Source organism: Cupressus sempervirens, chromosome 11 (genome assembly GCF_028749045.1).
Source record: "Cupressus sempervirens isolate cs-2001-9-10 chromosome 11, ASM2874904v1, whole genome shotgun sequence".
Taxonomy (NCBI): domain Eukaryota; kingdom Viridiplantae; phylum Streptophyta; class Pinopsida; order Cupressales; family Cupressaceae; genus Cupressus; species Cupressus sempervirens.
This window is the reverse complement of record NC_143128.1, coordinates 398,410,953-398,437,957: the sequence shown is the minus strand read 5'-3', so window position 1 is coordinate 398,437,957 and position 27,005 is coordinate 398,410,953. Positions and strand designations below refer to the sequence as shown.

Genomic DNA, 27,005 nt, shown 5'->3' with positions numbered 1-27,005 from the left:
AAAGTATGTCCAATCTGTGTTACTCGGCACTTGAAGTTACTGATGCTCGACACATATTGTAATTTTGTTTCTGACTCGACACTTGAACTGCTTAGCATCTACTATTTACTCGACACTTGAATCACTTGGCATGGTCTATCTACTTGGCACTTGAGTAGCTCGACACTCACTGCAACTCAGCACAATCTTGTATTTACATATTATACTTGGCATGCATTACTAGTTTGGCATAAACTAAGTAAATGTCTTAAGTGTGTTGACACTCAATTGTCAAAACCAATCTGAGATCAACAATTTCCCCCTTTAAAATGAGTGACAAAAACACTTAATTGTACAAAATTATCTAATCTTCTCAAGTATAATATATTCACAACTCGTCTTATATACAAAACTTCAAAATTGCAAAATTTTGTAATAGACTATATACCTCAAAAATTTTGCAACTCCCCTTGAGTTAATATGCCTATTTTGTATCTAAAATCTATTCTCCTTTCTGAGTAGATTTGTCTCTTGCTGATACTCTTTAACTTCAAATGTGCTGATACCCTTTATCTAATATGCTCTGTTTCTGTTCTTTCTTTGTTAACTATGTTTTCTCCCCCTTTCATTATTCTACTTATTCTCTTCGACTCCTTATTTTTGATTTTTTTCTTTCTTATTTTATCTCCCCCTTGCTTATTTTATCTCCCCCTTTTTGATACTTATGTCAAAGGGTTTATACACTTATGGTGTATTTTCCCAAAAAATATTTATGGACTTCCATGATTATTTTTAGAGTAGTATCACAATTGTCACATGCAACATCCAATGACTTTATTTGGATGCTATCTCTACTGCATGGTGAACTAGTCCATCTAATGTAGAAAGATTAGGATCTTTCTTCAACAAAGTTTCTACATATGCTAGTTCTTTATGGAGTATCTCCATATGGGAGGTAAGGGAGGCTTGGATATTAGTCAACTTGGCTCTTATATTAGCCTCTTCTACTATTAACAAAGCTAGTTGAATTTGTGATTGAAGCAATGAGTGAAAATGATTCTCACTCTGAGCTAGGTTCTGAGGCAATTGCATATCTGAGACTTTTAATTTTCTCTCTAGAATCAGAAGTCTATCGCTTGTTTCTTGACTAAAGAGTGTGGGATCACACAGTTTGGTGTAGAATGAGAATATGTTCTCAAGTACCTTCTTCACTTTTTCAATTTTTGTAGCCAATTCAACTTGCATCAGTGCTATGTCACCAGATATCTTTTCATTTACTTTCCTTTGAAATTTCCTTTCAGACTATTCCAAAATTTTTGCATTAGTGTTCTAGTCTTCATTATTTACTTGTTCCACAATTTCTAATAATTGTTCCAATAGTGGCTTTGATTCTTTAGGTGTTGGCAAGCTAAATGCATCTAAGAAGATGTCTTTGATTTCTTGTAATGCTTGCCTCTATCTATACTCCTTTCTAAGTATTTCCTAATTTTTCTTCTTTTCTAAGGCTTGTTGCATCATGCCTATCTATTCTAATGTTATGGTTGTGTAATCATACTTAGGTATCACTATTTCTTCATCTAGAGTTACATCTCCATAGTGAATTACCTTAGCAACCTTGGAGGAATTTGAGCCTGGTGCTGAGATCTTTAGTGGTATAGCTTCAGTGCTCAGCTTCTGAAGGACTTTTGTAGGAGTGTTAGATGTTGGTAATGTTACCAATGCTCGGATGGAATCTTGTTCCTTCTCCTTTGGTATGTCCTTACTTTCTTCAAATCTACTATGATCAATTACAATGATCTAACTCACACCTTGTGTTTGTGCATCAAGTTGATCATTTGTTATTTCTTTCTCTTCTATTGCAGTCTATTGTTGTTCAACCAAATCAACTTTAATAGTTGTGTCAACCTTTGTGGATGTGTCTATTGATGTTTGTATTAAAGGTTGAGCACTAGTAGCCAAAGAGATGACAAAAGGTGGTTCTTCTATATTCACCTTGTCCCTTGTTATGTTAGCTACTGCCTTCTAAAGTTCATCTACACTGACCAATACTAGTTTTTCACACAATTTGGCTTGTAGTGTGGATTGGTCAAGAATCTTCTTTAGGTCTTCTATAGTTAAAGGATTGATGTTCTGAGATGAGCTATTAGGAACATCCTTAATAGTTATATTTTCTATAAGCATGCTTGTGTCATGTGGAGGGCTCATACTAGGCATTTGTGTCTTGCACACTCTGTTCTTCCTACTACTTTTCAGTTGTAGCCATGTCATCTTTTTATTTTTTTGTCTCCTCCACAATAGTATTATCTTTTTCAATTTCTTCCTCCTTGTCCTCATCTTCTTCTCCATTTTTTCTACCTTCAAGTGAATCTTCTTCTCCTTCTTTAACAGTTATCAATCCATAGATCAATTTCCACATTTAAGTGGATTTCTTGACAACATCTTCAATATTGTTGTTAAGGATGCTAAATGCCCTATATTTTGGTGCAAATTGTCCACCATATTTCTTATATGTTGTGACAATTTATCCTTTTTTTAATTCTAGCATCACCTGGGCTAGTGTTGATTCTTTGATTTGTTTCTCCAAGTTTAAACAATAATGCCACTTAGTTTCAGCAGTAGTGTACAAATCCCTAGGCATTGTATTATCTAATTCAAGTGGAATGTTCTTGAATTTAGACATCATTTCATATATTGATTCCTCAATCAATTTTTTTTCTTCTCTACCAAGTTTCCCAAAATCAATATTTTTCAAACCTATCAAATCTGCATTATTCTTAACATTCTCACAAATATTTTCATGATTAGATTTTGGTGTGTAACTCACCACTCTAAACTAGCTTGTATCTTCAGATTCTGTCCTGTCATCATCATTCTCTAGCCGTGCAATGTATTTTCTTCATTGTTTCTTTTGTGTTGGGCCCTTTTTTTCAGTAGCCTTTGTCTTTTCTTTGGCTTGCTCTTTGGCCTTTTTTGTAGTGGCCCTTGTGCTTGCCCTAGTTGTTGGTGTTATTGGCTTTTTTGGGCTAGGCTTAGCAGTCTTCTTTGCCTTAGTTTTTTCCATAGGTTGTGCCTTGGCCTTTCTTTTCTTAGGTTCTATTTGTATTGGTGCTTCTTTGGTTTGCTCTTCCTTGACACCTTCTTCTTTAATGTCCTCACCCATGCCTTGGGTCAAAGCAAGAGGTTCTTGAGGTTGTTCCTATTGTTCCTCTACATCCTCTTCATCATCGTCTTCTTCCTCTTCATCTACACCTTCTCCAAATTTAGCCTTGAACTTCTTTATTGGCTTTTCTTTCTTCTTCAGTGTAGAAGAAGTCTTCAATTCCATTTCAACTTTGGATTCCATAACATGATAATTACCAAATATCTTGGCACCCTTGTCAACTTCTTCAGCTAGAAGTGCAATGATGGCAGCTAAGGCTTCATCAACATTAATCTCATATCCTAAGGTTCTTAGCCATCTTACCCTAGGTATAGTAGCCTGTATGTATGTGTAATCAATATCTACAAGAAAACATATGTCATTGTAGTATTGTTCAACTAAAGAGACATGTATCCTCATCCTCTACTTCATTAACTTCTTGAAGTCTTCAAAATAACTTGTCATAATTGTTTCAAAGTTCTCACCCATCTCCTCAATAGACTCATTGATCTGTACAACCACTGATCTGTTTGTCTTCCATCCAACTGTACCAAAAGATGGAAATGTGTTCTGAACATAGAAAAATATGAAAATTAGAATTGATCCAAATTTTCACTAAGAAATTTTTGTCTTCCTAACTACTCCAAGATTTTCCATTATTTTTTGTAATAGAAGCTCTGCAAGATCACAAGTATGACCTTTCTTGACAATTTTATAGCCAACATCAACAACAATGCAGGGTATATTGTTTAACCTGCTTGATTGATAAAACTTATGACAAATAACCCTAATTGCAAAGTCAAGTAGTGGGTCTGTGATGGTATCTACTATCATTCTACATTTATTCCATTTTTCACCTATGTTTTTCTCAATTACCTCTTTTGAGTAACTTCATAGGGTCTTTGGTTGATCTAGGGTTGGGTATCCAGTCAACCTATGAATAATTCTTTTTGAAATCTTGATTGGTCTTCCTTCCAACCATAGGAATCCATCGTTTATCCTAATCCATTAGTTTTTTTACTTCATTGCTAACTAATTGAACATCAAAAACTTCTTTCTCATTCAAATTCTTTGAACTGGAAGCCATTTTGTCGAACTAGGCTTTAACAAATTTTAAACTACGTAAGAATGCATAGGAGAGTAAAAAGCACACTCACAGTAAGAACACACCTTATCCAACACTTAGAAGGTGCGAATAGGAAGAAAGACACAGGTTTCTCTCCAAACAACTCCTCCCAATGAAGCCACATGGATGATTTGAAGAAGAACAAAGATGCAGGTCAAAGCTTATGGCCCTCAGAAGTTCTTGGATCAATTTCCAAAACTTATAAGCTTTTATTTTCATCATCACAAGAATCAATTGTTCCATCAACTATTTTATCCTTATGGAGATTAATTTGTTGAGGAACATAAATTTTACATCACCTTTAGTGCTTCGAATACAGCTTATCTAGCACTAAGAATGGGCCTTATCGAGCACTTAGAATGAACATGAGTCGAGGTATGGGAGGAGAAGGGGATGGGCGATTGAAAATGGGCTTTAAGGAGCACGAGAGTATTGCAAACATAACAATGACACAACTAGATGCTCAAAAATGTAAAAGAAGGGTGCAACACCTGGACTTCCTAGGAGGTCACCCATCCTAGTACTACTCTGGCCCAAGCGCGCTTAACTGCAGAATTTTGATGGGATCCGGTGCACTAATGCTGGTATGATATAACCCAACATCAAACTCTCACACCCTCATGTTATTCCATGCATCATAATGCAACCTTTCTAGGACTCACCTTATCGAGCACTCAGAGTGCACCTTATCGAGCACCCAGAATGCATAGGAGAGAAAAAAGCACTTCGATACTAACAATGCACCTTATTTGGCACTCAGAAAGAGCCAATAGAAAGAAACACATGGGTTTCTCTCTAAACAACTCCTCCTAATGAAGCCACGTGGATAATTTGAAGAAGAACGGACATGCGGGTCAAAGGTTACGACCCTCAAAAGTTCTCGGATCAATTTCCCAATCCTATAAGCTTTTATTTTCATCATCACAAGAATTAATTGCTCCATCGACTATTTCATCCTTATGGAGATTACTTTATTGAGGAACATAAATTTTACATCACCTTTAGTGCCTAGAATGCACCTTATCTAGCACTAAGAATGTGCCTTATTGGGCACTCAAAATGAACATGAGTTAGTGCATGGGAGGAGAAGAGGATTGGCAATTGAAAATGGGCTATAAGGAGCATGAGAAAAATGCAAATATAACAATGACACAACTAGATACTCAAAAAATTAAAAGAAGGTTGCAACATCAAGACTTCCTAGGAGGTCACCCATCCCAGTACTACTCTGACTCAAGAGCCCTTAACTGCGGAGTTCCGATGGGATCCAGTGCACTAACGCTGGTATGATCGCACCCAACACCAAAATATCACACCCTCATGTTAGCCCATGCATCATAATGCAACCTTGTCTAGGAGGGGCCTTATAGAGCACTCAGAGCGCATCTTATCGAGCACCCAGAATGCACAAAAGAGTAAAAAGCACTCTGACACTAAGAATGCACCTTATCCAACACTCGGAAGGTGCCAATAAGAAGAAAGGCATGAGTTTCTCTCCAAACAACTCCTCCCAATGAAGCCACGTGGATAATTTGAAGAATAATAGAGATGTGGGTCAAAGGTTATGGCCCTCAAAAATTCTTGGATCAATTTCCCAATCTTATAAGCTTTTATTTTTTGTCAACACAAGAATCAACTATTCCATCAACTATTTCATCCTTATGGAGATTACTTTATTGAGGAACATAAATTTTACATCACCTCTAATGCCTAGAATGCACCTTATCTAGCACTAAGAATGTGCCTTATCGAGTACTCAAAATTAACATGAGTCACAGTACGGGATGATAAGGGGATGGGCGATTGAAAATGGGCTTTGAGAAGCATGAAAGTAATGAAAATATAAAAATGACACAACTGGATGCTCAAAAAGGTAAAAGAAGGGTGTAACACTGAGACTTCTTGGGAGGTCACCCATCCTAATATTACTCCGGCCCAAACACGCTTAAGTGTAGACTTCTGATGGGATCCATTACACTAATGCTGGTATGATCACACCCCACATCAAACTCTCACACCCTCGTGTTAGCCCATGCATCATAGTGCAACATTGTCTAGGATGCACCTTATCAAGCACTCAGAGTGCACCTTATTGAGCACCCAGAATGCACGAGAGAAAAAAAGCACTCTGACACTAAGAACACACCTTATCCAACACTCGAAAGGCACCAATAGGAAGAAAGGCATGGGTTTCTATCCAAACAACTCCTCCCAATGAAGCCATGTGGATAATTTGAAGAAGAACGAAGATGCAGGTCAAAGGTTATGGCCCTCAGAAGTTCTTGCATCAATTTCCCAATTTATAAGCTTTTATTTTCGTCATCACAACAATAAATTGTTCAATCGACTATTTCATATTTATAGAGATTACTTTGTTGAGGAACATAAATTATACATCACCTTTAGTGCCTAGAATTCACTTTATCTAGCACTAAGAACGTACCTTATTAAGCACTTAGAATGAACATGAGTCAGGGTACGGGAGGAGAGGGGGATGGGCAATTGAAAATGGGCTTTGAGGAGTGTGAGAGTAGTGCAAATATAACAATGACACAACCAGATGCTTAGAAAAGTAAAAGAAGGGTGCAACACCAAGACTTCCCAGGAGGTCACCCATCCTAGTACTACTCCAACTCAAGTGCGCTTAACTGTAGAGTTCTGATGGGATTTGGTGCACTAACGCTGGAATGATTGCACCCAACATCAAACTCTAACATCCTCATCTTAGCCTATGCATCATAATGCAACCTTGTTTAGGATGTTCCTTATCGAGCACTTAGAGCGCACCTTATCGAGCACCCAGAATGCACAGGAGAGTAAAAAGCACTCTAACACAAAAAATGAACCTTATCTAGTACTCAGAGGCATAAATATTAAGAAAGGCATGGGTTTCTCTCCAAAAAACTCCTCCCAATGAAGCCACATGGATAATTTGAAGAAGAACGAAGATGCGGGTCAAAGGTTATGCCCCTCAAAAGTTCTTGGATCAATTTCCCAATCTTATAAGCTTTTATTTTTGTCAACACTAGAGTCAATTATTCCATCCACTATTTCATCCTTATGGAGATTACTTTATTGAGGAACATAAATTTTACATCACCTCTAGTGCCTGTAATTCACCTTATCTATCACTAAGAATGTGCATTATCGAGCACTCAGAATGAACATGAGTCACGGTACAAGATTACAAGGGGATGGGTGATTGAAAATGGGCTTTGAGAAGTACAAGAGCAATGTAAATATAAAAATGACAAAACTGGATGCTCAAAAAAGTAAAAGAAGGGTGAAACATCAAGACTTCCCAGGAGATAGCCATCCCAATACTACTCTGGTCCAAACATGCTTAAGTGTAGAGTTCTGATGGGATCCAGTGCACTAATGTTGGTATGATTGCACCCAACATCAAACTCTCACACCCTCATGTTATCCCATGCATCATAATGCAACTTATCTAGAACACACCTTATCGAGCACTTTGACACTAAGAACACACCTTATCTAGCACTCAGAAGGCACCAATAGGAAGAAAGGCACGAGTTTCTCTCCAAAAAATTCCTCCCAATGAAGCCACGTGGATAATTTGAAGAAGAACGAAGATGTGGGTCAAAGGTTATGACCCTCGGAAGTTCTTGGATCAATTTCCCAATCTTATAAGCTTTTATTTTTCTCATCACAACAATAAATTGTCCCATCAATTGTTTCATCCTTATGGAGATTACTTTGTTGAGGAACATAAATTTTAAATAAACTTTAGTGCCTAGAATTCACTTTATCTAGCACTAAGAACATGCCTTATTGAGCACTTAGAATGAACACGAGTCAGGGTATGGAAGGAGAGGGGGATGGGCAATTGAAAATGGACTTTGAGGAGTGTGAGAGCAGTGAAAATATAACAATGACACAACCAGATGCGCAAAAAAGTAAAAGAAGGGTGCAACACTAGGACTTCCCAGGAGGTCACCCATCATAGTAATACTTCAACCCAAGCGCACTTAACTGCAGAGTTTTGATGTGATTTAGTGCACTAACGCTAGTATGATCAAACCCAAAATCAAACTCTCACATGTTCGTGTTAGCCTATGCATCATAATGCAACCTTTTCTAGGATGTGCCTTATCAAACACTCAGAGCACACCTTATCGAGCACCTAGAATGCACGAGAGAGTAAAAAGCACTCTGACACTAAGAATGAACCTTATCCAGCACTCAGAAGGTGCCAATAGGAAGAAAGGCACGCGTATATCTCCAAGAACATCTCACAATGAAGCCACATGGATCATTTGAAGAAGAACAGACATGCCGGTCAAAGGTTACGACCCTCGAAAGTTCTTGGATCAATTTCCCAATCTTATAAGCTTTTATTTCTGTCATCACAAGAATCAATTGTCCCATTGACCGTTTCATCCTTATGGAGATTAATTTGTTGAGGAACATAAATTTTACATCACCTTTAGTGCCTAGAATGCACCTTATCTAGCACTAAGAACATGCCTTATCGAGCACTCAGAATGGACATGAGTCAGGGTACGAGATGAAAAGGGGACGGGCGATTGAAAATGGGCTTTAAGAAGCACGAAAGCAATGCAAATATAACAATGACACAATCAGATGCTCAAAAAAGTAAAAGAAGGGTGTAACATTGGGACTTCCTAGGAGGTCACCCATCCTAATATTACTCTGGCTCAATCGTGCTTAAGTGTAGAGTTTTGATGGGATCCAGTGCACTAATGCTGGTATGATCACACCCCACATAAAACTCTCACACCATCGTGTTAGCCCATGCATCATAGTGCAACATTATCTAGGGCGCACCTTATCCAACACTTAGAGCGCACCTTATGAAGCACTTAGGATGCATGGGAGAGTAAAAGGCACTCCGACACTAAGAACGCACCTTACCTAGCACTTGAAAGGCACAAATAGAAAGAAAGGCATGGGTTTCCCTCCAAAAAAATCCTCACAATGAAGCCACGTGGATAAATTGAAGAAGAAAGGAGATGCAGGTCAAAGGTTATGGCCTAAGGAAGTTCTTGGATCAATTTCCCAATCATATAAGCTTTTATTTTCGTCATCACAACAATCGATTGTCCCATCGATCATTTCATCCTTATGGAGATTACTTTGTTGAGGAACATAAATTTTACATCACCTTTAGTGCCTAGAATGCACCTTATCTAGCACTAAGAATGTACCTTATCGAGCACTAAGAATGAACACAATTCGGGGTATGGGAGGAGAGGGGGATGGGTGATTGAAAATGGGCTTTGAGGAGCGTGAGAGCAATGCAAATATAATAATGACAAAAACCAGATGCTCAAAAAAGTAAAAGAAGGTTGCAACACTGGGTCTTCCCACAAGGTTACCCATCCAAGTACTATTCCAGCCCAATCATGCTTAACTGCAGAGTTTTGATGGGATGCAGTAATGCTGGTATGATCGCACCCAACATCAAACTCTCACACTATCATCTTAGCCCATGCATCATAATGTAACCTTGTCTAGGAAGTGCCTTATCGAGCACTCAAAGATCACCTTATCAAGCACCCAAAATGCAAGGGGGACAAAAAATCATTGCGACACTAACAACACACCTTATTTAGCACTTAAAAGGAACCAATAGGGAGAAAGGCACATGTTTCTCTCCAAACAACTCCACCTAATGAAGCCGTGTGGATAATTTGAAGAAGAACAAAGATGCAGGTGAAAGGTTATGGCCCTCAAAAGTTCTTGGATCAATTTCAAAATCTTATAAGCTTTTATTTTCATCATCAAAAGAATCAATTGTTGTTAGATTGTGGTGACTGATTAGGAAAGTACTGTACATACTTCATTAAAAAAAAAATTTGGGCCGTGGTCGACATGGTAGCTGACATAGTATGGCCAACATATGGACGACATGTTATAACCCTAAAGTGGTTTAATACTTGTATAAAAAAAGCTTAGGGTTGGGTATTTTTCATTATGTTGTGATGCAAAATTAGTTCTTGCGGCGGTATTGAGCTGTAAGGAATTACGGATTGTAATCAGGTTGTAATCACTGGATTGTAATAAGATCAAACTTGCTGTTTGGTGGATGTAGCCCAAGGATTGGGTGAACCATGTTAAATCTTGGTGCCTTGTGTTCATTTCTGTGTGATCTATTATTTTCTATTATTGGTTATATTTGCGTGTAGTTTTTTATTTCTATCCGTGGTTTATCCTAACAAGTGGTATCAGAGCGAGGTTGTCTTTCAGTTATCCTCTACAGGAAAGTCTCGTGGTTAAGTGGGAGTCTCATGATTGAGTGGGAGCAATGGCAGATGAGGGTAAGCTGAGGGTTGATAGGTTTAATGGGCAAAACTTCCAGTTATGGAAGATGCAAATGGAAGACTATCTATATTAGAAGGATTTATGGAAGTTGTTGGAAGGAAAAGCCAAGAATCAAGGAACTATGTCAGAGGCTGAATGGGATCTTTTGGACAGAAAGGCACTCGAAAGCATTCAGTTATGCTTGGCACCAACGGTGGAATTTAATATTACAAAAGAAAAGACGACAGAAGATTTGATGAAAACCCTAGTGACACTGTATGAAAAGCCCTCCGCTTCAAACAAGGTATTTCTCATGAAGTGTTTATTTAATATGAAAATGGCAGAAGGTGGATCTATTGCAGATCATTTAAATGAGTTTAATACTATTACTATTCAGTTATCTTCTGTGGGTATCAATTTTGATGAAGAAATTAGGGCTCTCTTGATTTTGTGTTCTTTGCCTAAAAGCTGGAATGGCTTGGTAATGGCGGTGAGTAATTCTCTTCTTGGATCTAGTATCCTAAAATATGATGATGTGATTGGTGTTGTTTTGAGTGAGGAAACTCGTAGGAAATCCTTAGGTGGATCTACATCAGGAAGTGCTTTGAATGCACAATGCAGGGGCAGAATGACTGAAAGAGGAAGTAACTCTAGAAATCATGGGAAATTAAGAGGAAAGTCAAAGGGGAGGAGGTCTCAATCGAGAGGACCAAATGATTGCTGGTACTATGGGAAACCAGGGCACAAAAAGAAAGATTGCTAGAATCGAAAGAAAAATGAAGGAGATAAATCAGATGGAGACAAGGAGGCAAATGTGGTAAGTAACAAATCCGAAGAGGATGCTTTGCTTCTGTCTTTAGAGAGTGTTGATGATTCATGGGTTTTAGATTCTGGCGCTTCATTTCATGCTACACCTCATAGAGGTTATTTTATTAATTATGTCCAAGGGGATTTTGGGCTTGTTTATTTGGGGGATAATGAACCCTTTCAGATTGTTGGAAAGGGAGAAATTAAGATTAAGTTGCAGAATGGGAATCATTAGCTACTACATGAGGTAAGACATGTTCCAAAACTAAGTAGAAATTTAATTTTAGCTGGGCAACTCGGTGATGAGGGTTGTGTAGTTACTTTTAATGATAAAAATTGGAAGGTTTCAAAAGGTTCCCTTATAGTAGCAAAAGGTGTGAAAGTAGGTACCTTATATCTTTGTACATGTCATATTGTTCCTACTACTTTGATTGTTTCAGAGAAAAATGAATGTTCAGGAACAATTGTTGCAGTTGAGCAGGGAGAACAAATAGCTATTGTAGATTTTGATACAACGATGTGGCACAATAGACTTGGGCACATGAGTGAGAAAGGTATGAAAGTACTTCATTCAAAGAAAGTTTTACCAGGTTTGAAATGTGTGAATATGGATTTCTGTGAAAGTTGTGTGTATGGAAAACAAAAGAGAGTGAGTTTTGTAAAGACTGGGAAGGAAAACAAAAAGGAGAAATTAGAGCTTGTGCATACAGATGTATGGGAACTAGCTCAGGTATCTTCCCTTGGTGGCTCTCATTATTATGTTACATTTATTGATGACGCAACTAGAAAAGTATGGGTTTATTTTCCTAGACAAAAATCTGATGTATTTCAAACTTTTAAGAAATGGAAATGCTTGGTTGAAAATGAGACTGGTAAGAAATTAAAATGTCTCAGATCTGATAATGGTGGTGAGTATTGCAGTCATGAATTTGAAGATTATTGCTCCACTAATGGTATTTGTAGACAAAAAATTGTTCCAAGGACTCCATAGGAAAATGGAGTGGCTGAATGCATGAACAAGACTATAATGGAGCACGCAAGGAGCATGAGGTTGCATGCTGGGTTGCCCTTACACATGTGGGTGGAGGCTATCAATACTACAATATATTTAATTAATAGAGGTACCTCTACTCCTTTGGGCTGTGGTATTCCAGAGGAGGCATGTATTGGTAAGAAGGTGAGTTATTCTTTTCTCAAGACCTTCGATTGTGAAGCTTTTGCTCATATAGATGCTGAAAATAGAACCAAGCTAGAAGCTAAATCAAAGAAATGTTTCTTTGTTGGATATGACATTAATGAATTTGGTTATAGGCTTTGGGATTTTGAAAATCTTAAAATTGTTAGAAGTCAGGATGTCATATTCAATGAGAAATTTTTGTACAAAGATTTGTTGCAGCAACATGAGAAGAAAGAAGATGATTATGTAGTGCTGGATGATACTCCAAAAGCTGATGTTCCAACCATTCCTCATGATGTGCAACAACTACAACAACAAATACCACACACACCGGTGAATGATAGACAATCAACGAGGCAAATTAGACCTCCACAAAGGTTTTCTCCCTCTTTGTATTCTATTTTACTTACTGATGCTGGTGAACCTAAAAGTTATGATGAAGCTGTGTAGGCGGATACTAAGATTTAGCGGGAGTCTACAATGAACATGAAATGGACTCTTTGCTGGAAAATAAGACATGGGATTTGTGCAAGTTGCCTGTAGGTAAAAAGGCTTTATAGAATAAGTGGGTTTATAGGTTGAAATAAGAGGAAGGAGGTAAGAAAATATTTAAGGCCAGGTTAGTTGTAAAAGGATTTGCACATAAAAAGGGAATTGATTTTGATGAGATATTTTCTCCTGTTGTTAAAATGACTTCTATTCGTACTGTTTTAAGTCTTGTGGCTACTAAAGATTTGCATTTAGAGCAGATGGATGTTAAAACAACCTTTCTTCATGATGATTTGGATGAAGAAATATATATGGCTCAGCCACAGGGTTTTGAGGTCAAAGGTAAGGAGAACTTAGTGTGCAAATTGAAGAAAAGTTTATATGGCTTGAAGCAAGCACCTCGACAATGGTATCTGAAATTTGATAGTTTTATGCATGAGCATGGATATAATAGGTGTCATTCAGATTACTATGTTTATTTTAAGAGGTTGGATGATGATAGCTACATTATTTTATGTTTATATGTTGATGATATGCTTGTAGCTGGGTCTAACATGGATCATATTAAGGGGCTAAAATGCCAGTTAGCACATGCATTTGCTATGAAGGATTTGGGGACAACAAAACAAATCCTTGGTATGAAGATTTGTAGAGATAGGAATAATAGAACATTGACACTATCTCAAGCTGATTATGTTGAGAAGGTGTTGCAACGTTTCTCTATGGAGAATGCTAAAGCTGTATGCACACCTTTACCTAGTCATTTGAAATTGACTAAGGAAATCTGTCCCAAGACATAGGAAGAGGAGGATAAGATGTCCAAGGTACCCTATGCTTCAGCTATAGGAAGCTTGATGTATGCTATGGTATGCACTAGGCTAGATATTTCACATGCAGTGGGAGTCGTTAGTAGGTATATGAGTCATCCAAGATTTGAACATTGGAATGCTGTCAAGTGGATTCTTAGATATTTGAGAGGAACATCCAATAAGTGTTTACACTTTGGGGGCTCTACTACTGATTTACAAGGCTATGTTGATTCAGATTTGGCTGGGGATATTGATACCGGGTGGAGTACTACAAGTTATGTCTTTACTATTGGTGGGGCAGCCGTGAGCTGGGTTTCTACGTTACAAAAGATTAATGCTCTATCTACTACAGAGGCAAAGTATGTTGCTGCAATAGAGGCAGCCAAGGAGATGATATGGCTTCAGTTCTTCTTGGAAGAATTGGGACATCCTTAGAAGGATAATTATTTGTTCATAGATAGTCAGAGTGCCATTCATCTTGCTAAGAATTTAGCTCTACATTCTAAGACCAAACACATACAGTTGCAGTACCATTTCATTCGGTTAGTTTTGGAGGATGGAAAGTTAAAGCTAGAGAAGATACATACCAATGATAATCTAACAGATATGTTGACAAAGGTTGTAACAAGGGAGAAGCTGAACTCCTTTTTAGCTTCGGTTGGTCTTTTAGACTGAATATGAATAAAGGAACAGTAGAGTCTAGGGTGGTTTGATCCAGTGGGAGCCCCATGTGGTAGTGGTATTTCTACAGGATCAGTCTCCAAGTGGGAATTTGTTGTTTAGTGTGGAGCCTGATCAGTCTCCAAGTGGGAGATTGTTAGATTGTGGTGACTGATCAGGAAAGTACTGTACATACTTCATAAAAAAAAAAATTTGGGCCGTGGCTGACATGGTAGCCGACATATTATGGCCGACATATGGCCGACATGTTATAACCCTAAAGCAGTTTAATACTTGTATAAAAAGAGCTTAGGGTTGGGTGTTTTTCATTATGTTGTGATGCGAAATTGGTTCTTGTGGTGGTATTGAGTTGTAAGGGATTACGGATTGTAATCAGGTTGTAATCATTGGATTATAATAAGATCAGACTTGCTATTTGGTGGACGTAGCCCAGGGATTGGGTGAACCACGTTAAATCTTGGTGCCTTATGTTCATTTCTGTGTGATCTATTATTTTTTGTTATTGGTTATATTTGCATGTAGTTTTTTATTTCTATCCATGGTTTATCCTAACAATTGTCCTATCAACCATTTCATTTTTATGGAGATTACTTTGTTGAGGAACATAAATTTTACATTACCTTTAGTGCCTAGAATGCACCTTGTCTAGCACTAAGAACGTGCCTTATCAGGCACTTAGAATGAACACGAGTCAGGGTACGGGTGGAGAGGGGGATGTGTGATTGAAAATAGGCTTTGAGGAGCATGGGAGTAGTGTAAATATAAAAATGACACAACTGGATGCTCAAAAAAGTAAAAGAAGGGTGCAACATTGGGACTTCCCGGGAGGTCACCCATCCTAGTACTACTCTAACTGAAGCGTGTTTGACTGCGAAGTTCTGATAGGATCTGGTCCACTAACTCTGGTATGATTGCACCCAACATCAAACTCTCACACCCCCATGTTAGCAAATTCATCACAATGCAACCTTGTCTAGGATGTGCCTTATCGAGCACTTAGAGTGCACCTTTTCGAGTACCCAGAATGCACAGGAGAGTAAAAAGCACTCTGACATTAAGAACACAACTTATTTGGCACTTTGAATTCTCAAATAGGAAGAAAGGCATGAGTTTCTCTCAAAAAAATCCTCCCAATAAAGCTACATGGGTAATTTGAAGAATGGTGATGTGAGTCAAAGTTTATGGCCCTTAGAAGTTCTTTGATCAATTTCCCAATCTTATAAGCTTTTACTTTCATCATCACAAGAATCAATTGTCCCATCGACCATTTCATGCTTATGGAGATTAATTTTTTGAGGAAAATAAATTTTATATCACCTTTAGTTCCTAGAATGCACCCTATATAGCACTAAGAAAATGCCTTATCAAGCACTCAGAATGAACACGAGTCCATGTACAAGAGAAGAGATGGATGGGCGATTGAAAATGGGATTTGAGGAGCATGAGAGTAGTGAAAACATAACAATGAAATAACTGGATGCTCAAAAAAGTAGAAGAAGGATGCAACACTAGGACTTCTCGAGAGGTCACCCATCCCAGTACTACTTCGGCCCAACTGTGCTTAACTATTAAGTTTTGTTGGGATTCAGTGCACTAATGCTGGAATGATCACACTCAACATAAAACTCTCACACCCTCATGTTAGTCCATGCATCATAATGCTACCTTTTCAAGGACAAGCCTTAATGAGCACTTAGAGTGCACTTTATTGAGCACCCAGAATGCACGGGAGAGCAAAAAACACTCCGACACTAAAAATGCACCTTATTCGGCACTTGAAAGGCACCAATAGGAAGAAAGGCACAGGTTCCTCTCCAAACAACTCCTCACAATGAAGCCATGTGGATAATTTGAAGAAGAATGGAGATGCGGGGCAAAGGTTATGGCCCTCAGAAGTTCTTGGATCAATTTCCCAATCTTATAAGCTTTTATTTTCGTTATTACAACAATCAATTATCCCATTGACCATTTCATCCTTATGGAGATTACTTTGTTGAGGAGTGAAAATTTTACATCACCTTTAGTGCCTAGAATGCACCTTATCTAGCTCTAAGAACTTGCCTTATCGAGCACTTAGAATGAACACGAGTTGGGGTACAAGAGGAGAGGGCGATGGGAGATTGAAAATGGCCTTTGACAAGCATGATAGCAATGAAAATATAACAATGATGCAACCAGATGCTCAAAAAAGTAAAAGAAGGGTGCAACACTAGGACTTCCTGGGAGGTCACCCATCCAAATACTACTCTAGCCCAAGTGCACTTAACTACGAAGTTTTAATGGGATCTGGTGCATTAATGTTGTTATGATCATAGCCAACATCAAACTCTCACACCCTCATGTTAGCCCATGTAGCATAATACAACCTTGTCTAAGATGCACGTTATTGAGCACTCAGAGTACACCTTATCAAGCACCCAAAATGCATGGGAGAGAAAAAAGCACTTTGACACTAATAATGCACCTTATTTAGCACTCGAAAGGTGCCAATGGGAAGAAAGGCATGAGTTTTTGTACAAACAACTCCTCCCAATGAAGCCACATGGATAATTTGAAGAAGAACAGAGATGCAAGTCAAAGGCTATGGCCCTCGGAAGTTCTTGGATCAATTTCCCAATCTTACAAGCTTTTATTTTCGTCACCACAAGAATCAATTGTCTTATCAACCATTTCATCCTTATGGAGATTACTTTGTTAAGGAACTTAAATTTTAGATCACCTTTAGTGCCTAGAATGCACGTTATCTAGCACTAAGAACATGCCTTATCAAGCACTTAGAATGAACAAGAGTCGAGGTATGGGAGGAGAGGGGGATAGGTCATTAAAAATGGGCTTTGAGGAGCACAAGAGAAGTGAAAATATAACAATGACACAACTGGATTATCAAAAAAGTAAAAGAAAGGTGCAACAACGAGACTTCCTAGGAGGTCGCCCATCCCAATACTACTCCGGCCCAAGTGCGCTTAACTATAGAGTTATGATGGGATCCGATGCACTAATACTAGAATGATCACACTCGACATCAAATTCTCACACCCTCGTCTTAGCCCATGCATCATAATGCAACCTTGTCTAGGACATGCCTTATCGAGCACTTAGAGTGCAGCTTATCGAGTACCCAAAATGCATGGGAGAGTAAAAATAACTCAGACACTAAGAATGCACCTTATTTGGCACTCAGAAGGTGCCAATAGGAGGAAAGGGATGAGTTTCTCTACAAACAACTCCTCCTAATGATTCCATGTGGATAACTTGAAGAAGAATGAAGATGCGGGTCAAAGGTTATGGCCCTCAAAAGTTCTTGGATCAATTTCCCAATATTATAAGCTTTTATATTCATCATCACAATAATCAATTGTTCCTTCGACTATTTCATCATTATGGAGATTACTTTGTTGAGGAGCATAAACTTTACATCACCTTTAGTGCCTAGAATGCACCTTATCTAGCACTGAGAATGTGCCTTATAGAGCAGTTGGAATGAGCATGAGTCGGGGTATGGGAAGAGAGAGGGATGTGAAATTAAAAATGGGCTTTGAGAAGTGTGAGGGCAATGTGAATATAACAATGAAACAATCAGATGCTCAAAAAAGTAAAAGAAGGGTGCAACACCGGGACTTCCAAGCAGGTCACACATCCCAGTACTAGTTCGGCACAAGCGCACTTAACTGCAGAGTTCTGATGGGATCTCGTGTACTAACACTGGTATAATTGCACCCAATATCAAACTCTCACACCCCTGTGTTAGCCCATGCATCATAATGCAACCTTGTCTCTGATTCACCTTATCATGCACTCAAAGCACACCTTACTAAGCACCCATAATGCATAGGAGAGTAAAAAGCACTCCAACACTAAGAACACACCTTATTTGGCACTCAAAAGGCATCAATAGGAAGAAAGGAACGAGTTTCCTCTCAAAAAACTCCTCCCAATGAAGTCACACAGATAATTTGAAGAAGAACAAAGATGCGGGTCAAAGGTTATGGCCCTCAGAAGTTCTTAGATCAATTTCCCAATCTTATAAGCTTATATTTTCGTTAGTATCAATTGTCCCATCGACAATTTCATCCTTATGGAGATTATTGTGTTGAGAAACATAAATTTTACATTGCCTTTAGTGCCTAGAATGCACCTTATCTAGCACTAAGAATGTGCCTTATCGAGCACTCAGAATGAACATGAGTTGAGGTACGAGAGGAGAGGGGGATGGGCGATTGAAAATGGGCTTTGACAAGCACGAGAGTAGTGCAAATATAACAATGACACAACCAGATGCTAAAAAAAGTAAAAGAAAGGTGGAACACTGAGACTTGCCAGGAGGTCACCCATCCCAATACTTGCCTTATCAAGCACTGAAAATACACCTTATCGAGCACCTAGAATGCATGGGAGAGTAAAAGGACTCTAACACTAAGAACACACCTTATCCAGCACTAGGAAGGCACCAATAGGAAGAAAGGCATGTGTTTCTCTCCAAAAAACTCCTCCCAATGAAGCCACATGGATAATTTGAAGAACGGAGATGCGGCTCAAAGGTTATGGCCCTCAACAGTTCTTGGATCAATTTCCCAATCTTATAAGCTTTTATTTTTGTCATCACAAGAATCAATTGTCCCATCGACCATTTCATCCTTATGGAGATTACTTTGTTGAGGAACATAAATTTTACATCAGCTCTAGTGCTTAGAATGCACCTTATCTAGCACTAAGAATGTGCCTTATCGAGCACTTAGAATGAACACAAGTCGGGTACATGAGGAGAGGCGGATGGGCGATTGAAAATGAGCTTTGAGTAGTGTGAGAGAAATGCATATATAACAATGATGTAATTGGATGTTTATAAAAGTTAAAGAAGGGTGCAACACTGAGACTTCTCAAGAGGTCACCCATCCCAATACTACTCCGGCCCAAGTGCGCTTAACTGCAAAGTTTTGAAGAGATCTAGTGCACTAACACTGCTATGATCGCACCCAACATAAACTCTCACACCTTGTGTTAGCCCCTACATCATAATGCAACCTTTTCTGGGATGTGCCTTATTGAGCACTCAGAGTGCACCTTATCGAGCACCTAGAATGCACAAGATAGTAAAAAGAACTCTGACACTAAGAATGCACCTTATTCGATAATTAGAAGGCATTTATAGGAAGAAAGACATGGGTTTCTCTCCAAAAAACTCCTCCCAATGAAGCCACGTGGATAAATTGAAGAACAAAGATGTGGGTCAAAGATTATGGCCCTCGAAAGTTCTTGGATCAATTTCCCAATCTTATAAGCTTTTATTTTTGTCATCATAAGAATCAACTATCCCATTGACTGTTTCATCCTTATGGAGATTATTTTGTTGAGGAAGATAAATTTTACATCATCTATAGTGCCTAGAATGCACTAAGAACATGCCTTATCGAGCACTCAGAATGAACATGAGTCTGAGTCCGAGAGGAGAGGGGGATGGGCAATTTTAAATGGGCTTTGAGGAGTGTCAGAGCAGTGCAAATATAACAATGACACAACCGAATGCTCAAAAAAGTAAAAGAAGGGTGCAACACCGAGACTTCTCGGGAGGTCACCCATCCCAGTACTACTCCGTACAACATCGGGACTTCCTGGGAGGTCACCCATACCAATACTACTCCAGCCCAAACATGCTTAAATGTGAAGTTTTGATGGGATTTGGTGCACTAATGTAGGTATGATCACACCCAACATCAAACTCTCACACCCTCATGTTAGCCCATGCATCATAATGCAAACTTGGCTAGGATGCACCTTATCGAGCTCTCAAAGTGCACCTTATATAGCACCCAGAATGCATAGGAGAGTAAAAAGCAATTCGACACTAAGAATGCACATTATCTGGCACTCTGAAGGTGCTAATAGGATGAAAGGCATGGGTTTCTCTCCAAAAAACTCCTCCCATTGAAGCCACATGGATAATTTGAAAAAGAATGGAGATGCAAATAACTAGGGCCAATGGCTCACCTAGCTATCCAAAGCACCCTGCAAGAGTTAAAATAATAGAAGCAAACAAAAAGAACATCAACCAAAGGAGAAGGAAAAGAAAAACACTTTGTTTGATTCCTCAAAATATCTTCATACATGCCCAGCTGTAAGGCCTTCTAGGTTACGACCTGATACAAAATACAACTTCTAGATCCATGATCCAACTTTAAATTAACATTTTCAGACCCATATGCCTTTTTCTTTTTGCCACTCTCTAAAATCTACCTAACTCTAAGCCTAAACACCCTATTTATACTTGCCAAAATGGCTTACAAAACATTCTAGAACATAGAGAAGCCACAAGTTGGCTCTTAGCAAATATAACTTCCTATACAAAAATTGAATGTGAGAAAAGTCGGCCCAAATAAGAACTAGACACAAATTACTCGATAAAAGAAAGCTTTCCAAAACTGGCACTCGACATCCACATGAGCTCGACATCCAAAGGGATTACAGAACAGTAACTACAAACTCGGTAGCAACTGGAACTTAGATTTTGGTAGCAATTGAAAATTGGAACTCGGTAGCAACTAACAGAATGAACAAAAAATGCAAGATTACAAGGGAAAACCTAGGATGCTCTTGCATTAGACAACTAGGGTAACTCTTGAATATAGGAGATATCCATGTAACTCAGATTGAGAAATCCATGTAGCATCTTCAAATGGTCTATTCTTCCACTTCACCAAATATTCATAGTAATCTTTTCCTCTTTTGCTGTTACCAATTCTCTGATCCAATATTTGTTCAACCTCTTCAATTTGCTTCTTAGAATAATCATCAGGTACAATAACTTCATCATATGACTCATGATACTTATACCAATCAGCAATATTGAATATAGGAGATATATCCATGTCATTAGGTAACTCAACTTCATATGCATTACCACTGTCAAAATTCTTCAAGATCTTGCAAGCGCCAAATTTCTTCATCTTCAGCTTACTATATGTTTCAACAAGAAATCTTCCTTTCTTCAAATGAACCATCACCTCATCACCTACTTGAAAACTATGGTGTCTTCTAGACTGATCAAAATTCTCCTTGTACTTCTGATTACTTTGTTCCAACCTCAACTTCACTTCCTTATGCAAAGACTCCATAAAATTAGCACATTCTTCTCCTGCAGTGCTTCTCTTTTCTTCACTAATAACATCTCTCAAATCTAATATACCTCTAGGATGCATTCTAGTAACAATCTCAAAAGGTGTCTTCCTTGTACTCCTATTCACAGAATTATTATATGTGAATTCAACTTGTGCCAATATCATCTCCCAATTACTTGGCTTATTCCCAACTAAACATCTCAACAAATTACCCAAGCTTCTATTCACAACCTCTATTTGTCCATCTATTTGTGGATGGAATGTAGAACTGAACTTCAACTCAGTACCCATGTTCTTCTAGAAAGTCTTCCAAAAATAACCAACAAACTTACTGTTTCTATTTGAAATAATACTTCTTGGTAATCCATTTAATCTCACAATCTCTTTAAAGAAAAGTTCAGCAATATGCTCAACATCTGATGTCTTCTTACATTGTATGAAATGAGCCATCTTAAAAAATTTGTCCACTACAACAAATATGGAATCATACCCCTTCACTGTCTTAGGCAATCCAAGAACAAAATCCATACTGATGTCAGTCCAAGGTTTCTTAGGAACAATAATAGGTGTATACAAATCAATATTTTGACTCACTCCTTTTGCAACTTGACAAACTTCACAACTCTTTACAAATTTTTAAACATCCTTATACATTTGTAGCCAATAATACTTCTCTTTTAGCAAACTCAATGTCTTATCAATTCCAAAATGTCTGGCTAATCCACCACTATGCTTTTCCTTAATCAGATTCAACGTCATTAGACTTCTAGGAATGCACAATTGAATACCTTTGAACAATATACCTTCTTGAATGAAATATTCATCATACTTACTTATGTGGTCTATCAAATTTGGTGCTCTGCACTCTCTCCACAACTCAGAAAAATCAGTATTAGCATCATACAATTCTTTCATTTCATCAAAACCAAGAACTTTAACCTTCATTTCAGTCAACAAAGAACATCTTCTACTCAATGCATCAGAAACTCTATTAATAACTCCACTCTTATGCTTAATGAAAAATATAAAAATCTGCAAGTACTCAACACACTTCATATCTCTCTGATTTAGTTTTTGTTGACTTCCCAAGTATTGTAAAGCTTTATGATTAGTATACAAGACAAACTCCTAAGAAATCAAATAATATCTCCACTTCTTCAATGCTTGAACAATAACATAAAAATCTTGATCATACACATAATATTTCCTTTTAGCATTATTCAACTTTTCACTAAAGAAAGCAACAAGCTTACCTTCTTGACTTAATACAGCTCCTATTGCATTACCACTTGCATCACATTCAACTTAAAATACTTTGTTGAAATCAGACAAAGCCAATACAGGTAATTCAACAACCTTTTGTTTCAAAGTCTCAAAACTCTTATCAGCTCCATGTGTCCACTTGAATTCCTTTTTATCTCCCCTCATTGTTTTAGTCATAGCATTACAAACAACACTGAAATTCTTTATAAACTTTGTGTAAAAACTAGCCAAACCATGAAATGATCTTACCTCACCCACATTCTTAGGTGTAGGAAATTCCAAAATTTCTTTAACCTTCTCAAGGTCCATCTCCAATCCATTAGCTGAAATAAAAAATCCCAAATACAAAATCTCCTCTTGCATAAAAGAACACTTTTTCAGATTAATTAGAAACTTTTCCTCTTTCAGCCTCTGCAATACTTGTCTAATATGCTCAAGATGTTCTTTCTTAGTCTTGCTGAATATTAGAATATCATCCAAATAAACAATCACAAACTTACCCAAGAATCTTTTCAGAACTTCATTCATCAACCTCATGAAAGTACTAGGTGCATTAGTCAAACAAAAAGGCATAACCCACCATTCATACAAACCATCTTTTGTCTTGAAAGTAGTCTTCCATTCATTACCTTTTCTAATTCTGATATAATGATAGCCACTCTTCAAATCAATCTTGGTAAAATACTTTGCTCCACTCAAACAATCCATTATGTCATCCATCCTTGGCATAGGAAACCTATATTTCACTGTGATTTTATTAATAGCTCTAGAATCAGTTCACATTATCCATTCTCTATTCTTTTTAGGTGCTAATACAATAGGTACAACACATGGACTCAAGCTTTCTCTAATCAAACTTCTCTACAACAACTCATGCACTTGTATGTTAAGTTCTTCATTCTCTATAGGTGTCAATCTATATGGTGCTTTGTTTGGAAAACTAGCTCTAGGAATCATATCCATACAATGACTTATGCTTCTTACTAGAGGTAAACCATCAGGAATATCATCAGCAATAATGTCTTTATACTCATTCAACAATTCTATAATTTCCACAGGTACTTGGCTATCACTATCTATTGTCACTCGGTCATTACTAGCTTCTGCTACTTGGTCATTACTACCAACACTCGGTCCTCTAGGAACTATGGCAAAACAAACTTGATTCTTTTTCATTTCCTTTTCAAATTGTTTCTCATTAACCATAAATTTTTTTATAGTAATACAATTCACCTCATCTGGACTTTCAATCAAAGGTAGCAATATTTGTTTCTTCCCATTTACCCAAAGAGTATATTGATTCAATCTTGCATCATGTATAACATATCTATTATATTGCCAAGGTATACCCAACAAAATATGAGAACAATCCATGGGCATAATATCACACAAAACTTCATCAAAGTGATGTCCAATTTTGAACTTCAAAAGGCATTGCTCACTTACTAATATCTTATGCTCATCTTTGATCCATGAAACATGATAAGGTTTGGGATGTTTTAGCCTCTGCAACTGCAACTTTGTAACCAGTTCCTCTGATGCCAGATTTGTAGAACTTCCACTGTCAATGATTGCCTTGCAACATTTTCCAACCATCTTACATCTTGTCTTGAAAATACTTCTCCTTAAAATAGGTTCCCCATCACTTCCCTTATTACATAAGGTTCTTCTCACCATCAGATTTTCTCCAGCCTCAGGTCCACTTGGTGAAACCTCATCATCTTCTTGAATCACAAGATTTCTATTACCTTGTCTACTTAGAGGATCTACCTTCAAAAGATCCATGTCCCTCTTTAACACATCTGAAACAATTGCCATGAAATCCACCTCTTAAATAAGAATTACCTCTTTCGCAGTAAGAATTAGTGCCTCCTCAGTAAGAATTACCACTTTTTAATTTGGTCTTGCCTTTGCCATCATTCTTCCATTCAAATTTGCCTTTATCTTGCATAGAATTTTCAAATTTTCCACTTTCTCCAAAAGATCTACCTCTACCTCTCTGGAATCTACCACATCTACCTCTTTGTCTTTGTTCATGCTTCTTTGTCAAGATCTCCTCAAAGGCATATTGTTATACTTCTTCTACACTTTCCAAATTCACAAAACTTATCTCATCTTGTATTCCAGATCTCAATCCATTAATATACCTTGCATTTTTCTCAACATCATCATCCATATGTCTAGATCTAATATCCAATCTATAGAATTCCTTGGTATATTCTTTCACAGTCATGTCCTTTTGTTTCAAATTTTGCATCTTTCTCAACAAGCTAACTTGGTAATCAGCAAGAAGGAATTTTTTCTTTACCTTGTTCACCATCTTCAACCAAGTTTTGATCCTCTCCTTTCCTCTCCTTTCTCTATCAGTTTGCAAGTGCTCCCACCATAGTGATGCATGACCTTTCAACCTAGTGACTGCAATCTTCACCTTTCTATTATCAGGCGTGTTTTCATACTCAAAGAACTTATCCATATCAGAGATCCAATCAAACATAGAATTGGTATCCAATTTTCCATCATAAGGAACAACTTCTACAATAGGTTTTGAATTTGCTTGAGACAACATTCTCAACAATCTAGCTTCATCTTGGTCTTCTTTAGGTTCTTGATTAGGGTTTGGTGTTGTTGTTTCATCATCAAGATGTGCTCCTCTCCTCTAGGTTGTCTCCACAGCATCTAATTTGGCTACAATCTATCTTAGTGTATCCAATATAGCATCATTGACATTTCTTTTACCATGAACCATCTTTACAAATCAGGTTCCTGGAAGATCATAACCCTCTACAAGTTATAGGTCAAATTCATAGATCTGCCACCCTACAACCAAATCCAAATGAGGGTTTCACATTAGCCAATCTCCACAAGGATGAACCTCAGTCTCTGATACCAATTGACGTAGGTGAAGGGGAAAATAACTAGGGCCAATGGCTCACCCAGCTATCCAAACCATCCTGCAAGAGTTAACACAACAGAAGCAAACAAAAAGAACAACCAAAGGAGGAGGAAGAGAAAAACACTTTTATTGATTCCTCAAAATATCTTCATACATGCCTAGCCACATGGATAATTTGAAGAAGAACAAAGATGTAGGTCAAAGGTTATGGCCCTTGGAAGTTCCTAGATCAATTTCCCAATCTTATAAGCTTTTATTTTCATCATCACAAGAATCAATTGTCCCATCGACTGTTTCATCCTTATGGAGATATACTTTTGTGAGGAACAAAATTTTTACATCACCTCTAGTGCCTAAAATGCAACTTATCTGGCACTAAGGAAGAGCAAAATACTTTTATTGATTCCTTAAAGTATCTTCATACATGTCCAGTTGTAAGGCCTTCTAGGTTATGGCCTCATTAAAAATACAACTTAAAGATCCACAATCCAGCTTTAAATTCACATTTTCAAACCCATATGCCTTTTCTCTTTTCCACTCTCTAAAATCTACCTAACTCTAAGCCTAAACACCCTATTTATAATTGCCAAAATGACTTCCAAAACATTCTAGAACATAGAGAAGCCACAAGTTGGCTCTCAGCAAATATAAATACCTATACTAAAATTGAACACGAGCAAAGTTGGCCCAAAAAGAAACCAGACATAGATTATTCGACAAAAGAAAGCTTTCTAAAGTGGCACTCGACATTCACACGAGCTTGACATCCAAAGGGATTACATGGCAACAACTATGAACTCGGTAGCGACTGGAACTCAAAACTCAGTAGTAACTGGAAACTAGAACTTGGTAGCAACTGATAGAATGAACAAAACATGCAGGATTACAAGGGAAAACATAGGATGCTCTTGCATCACACCCAGAATGTATAGGAATGTAAAAAGAAATTTGATAGTAAGAATGCACCTTATCTGGCACTCAAAAAGTGCCAATAGGAAGAAAGGCACAACTTTCTATCCAAACAACTCCTCCCAATGAAGCCATGTGGATAATTTCTAGAAGAATGGAGATGCGGGTCAAAGGTTATGGCCCTGGGAAGTTCTTGGATCAATTTCCAAATCTTATAAGCTTTTATTTTCATCATCACAAGAATCAATTGTCACATTGATCATTTCATCCTTATGGAGATATACTTTTCTGAGGAACATAAATTTTACATCACCTCTAGTGCCTAGAATGCAC

General features: G+C 37.7%; 5 pseudogenes; all 5 read right to left on the bottom strand.

The window, feature by feature from the left end:
• Nucleotides 1–4,723: 4,723 nt before the first annotated feature.
• LOC149529857 (5S ribosomal RNA) lies at nt 4,724–4,842 on the bottom strand (annotated as a pseudogene).
• Nucleotides 4,843–5,423: 581 nt separating this feature from the next.
• On the bottom strand, nt 5,424–5,542 carry LOC149529856 (5S ribosomal RNA; annotated as a pseudogene).
• Nucleotides 5,543–6,824: 1,282 nt separating this feature from the next.
• LOC149529855 (5S ribosomal RNA) lies at nt 6,825–6,943 on the bottom strand (annotated as a pseudogene).
• An 11,152-nt stretch (nt 6,944–18,095) lies between these two features.
• Nucleotides 18,096–18,214, bottom strand: LOC149529854 (5S ribosomal RNA; annotated as a pseudogene).
• Nucleotides 18,215–19,351: 1,137 nt separating this feature from the next.
• Nucleotides 19,352–19,470, bottom strand: LOC149529853 (5S ribosomal RNA; annotated as a pseudogene).
• Between the last annotated feature and the right edge of the window lie 7,535 nt (nt 19,471–27,005).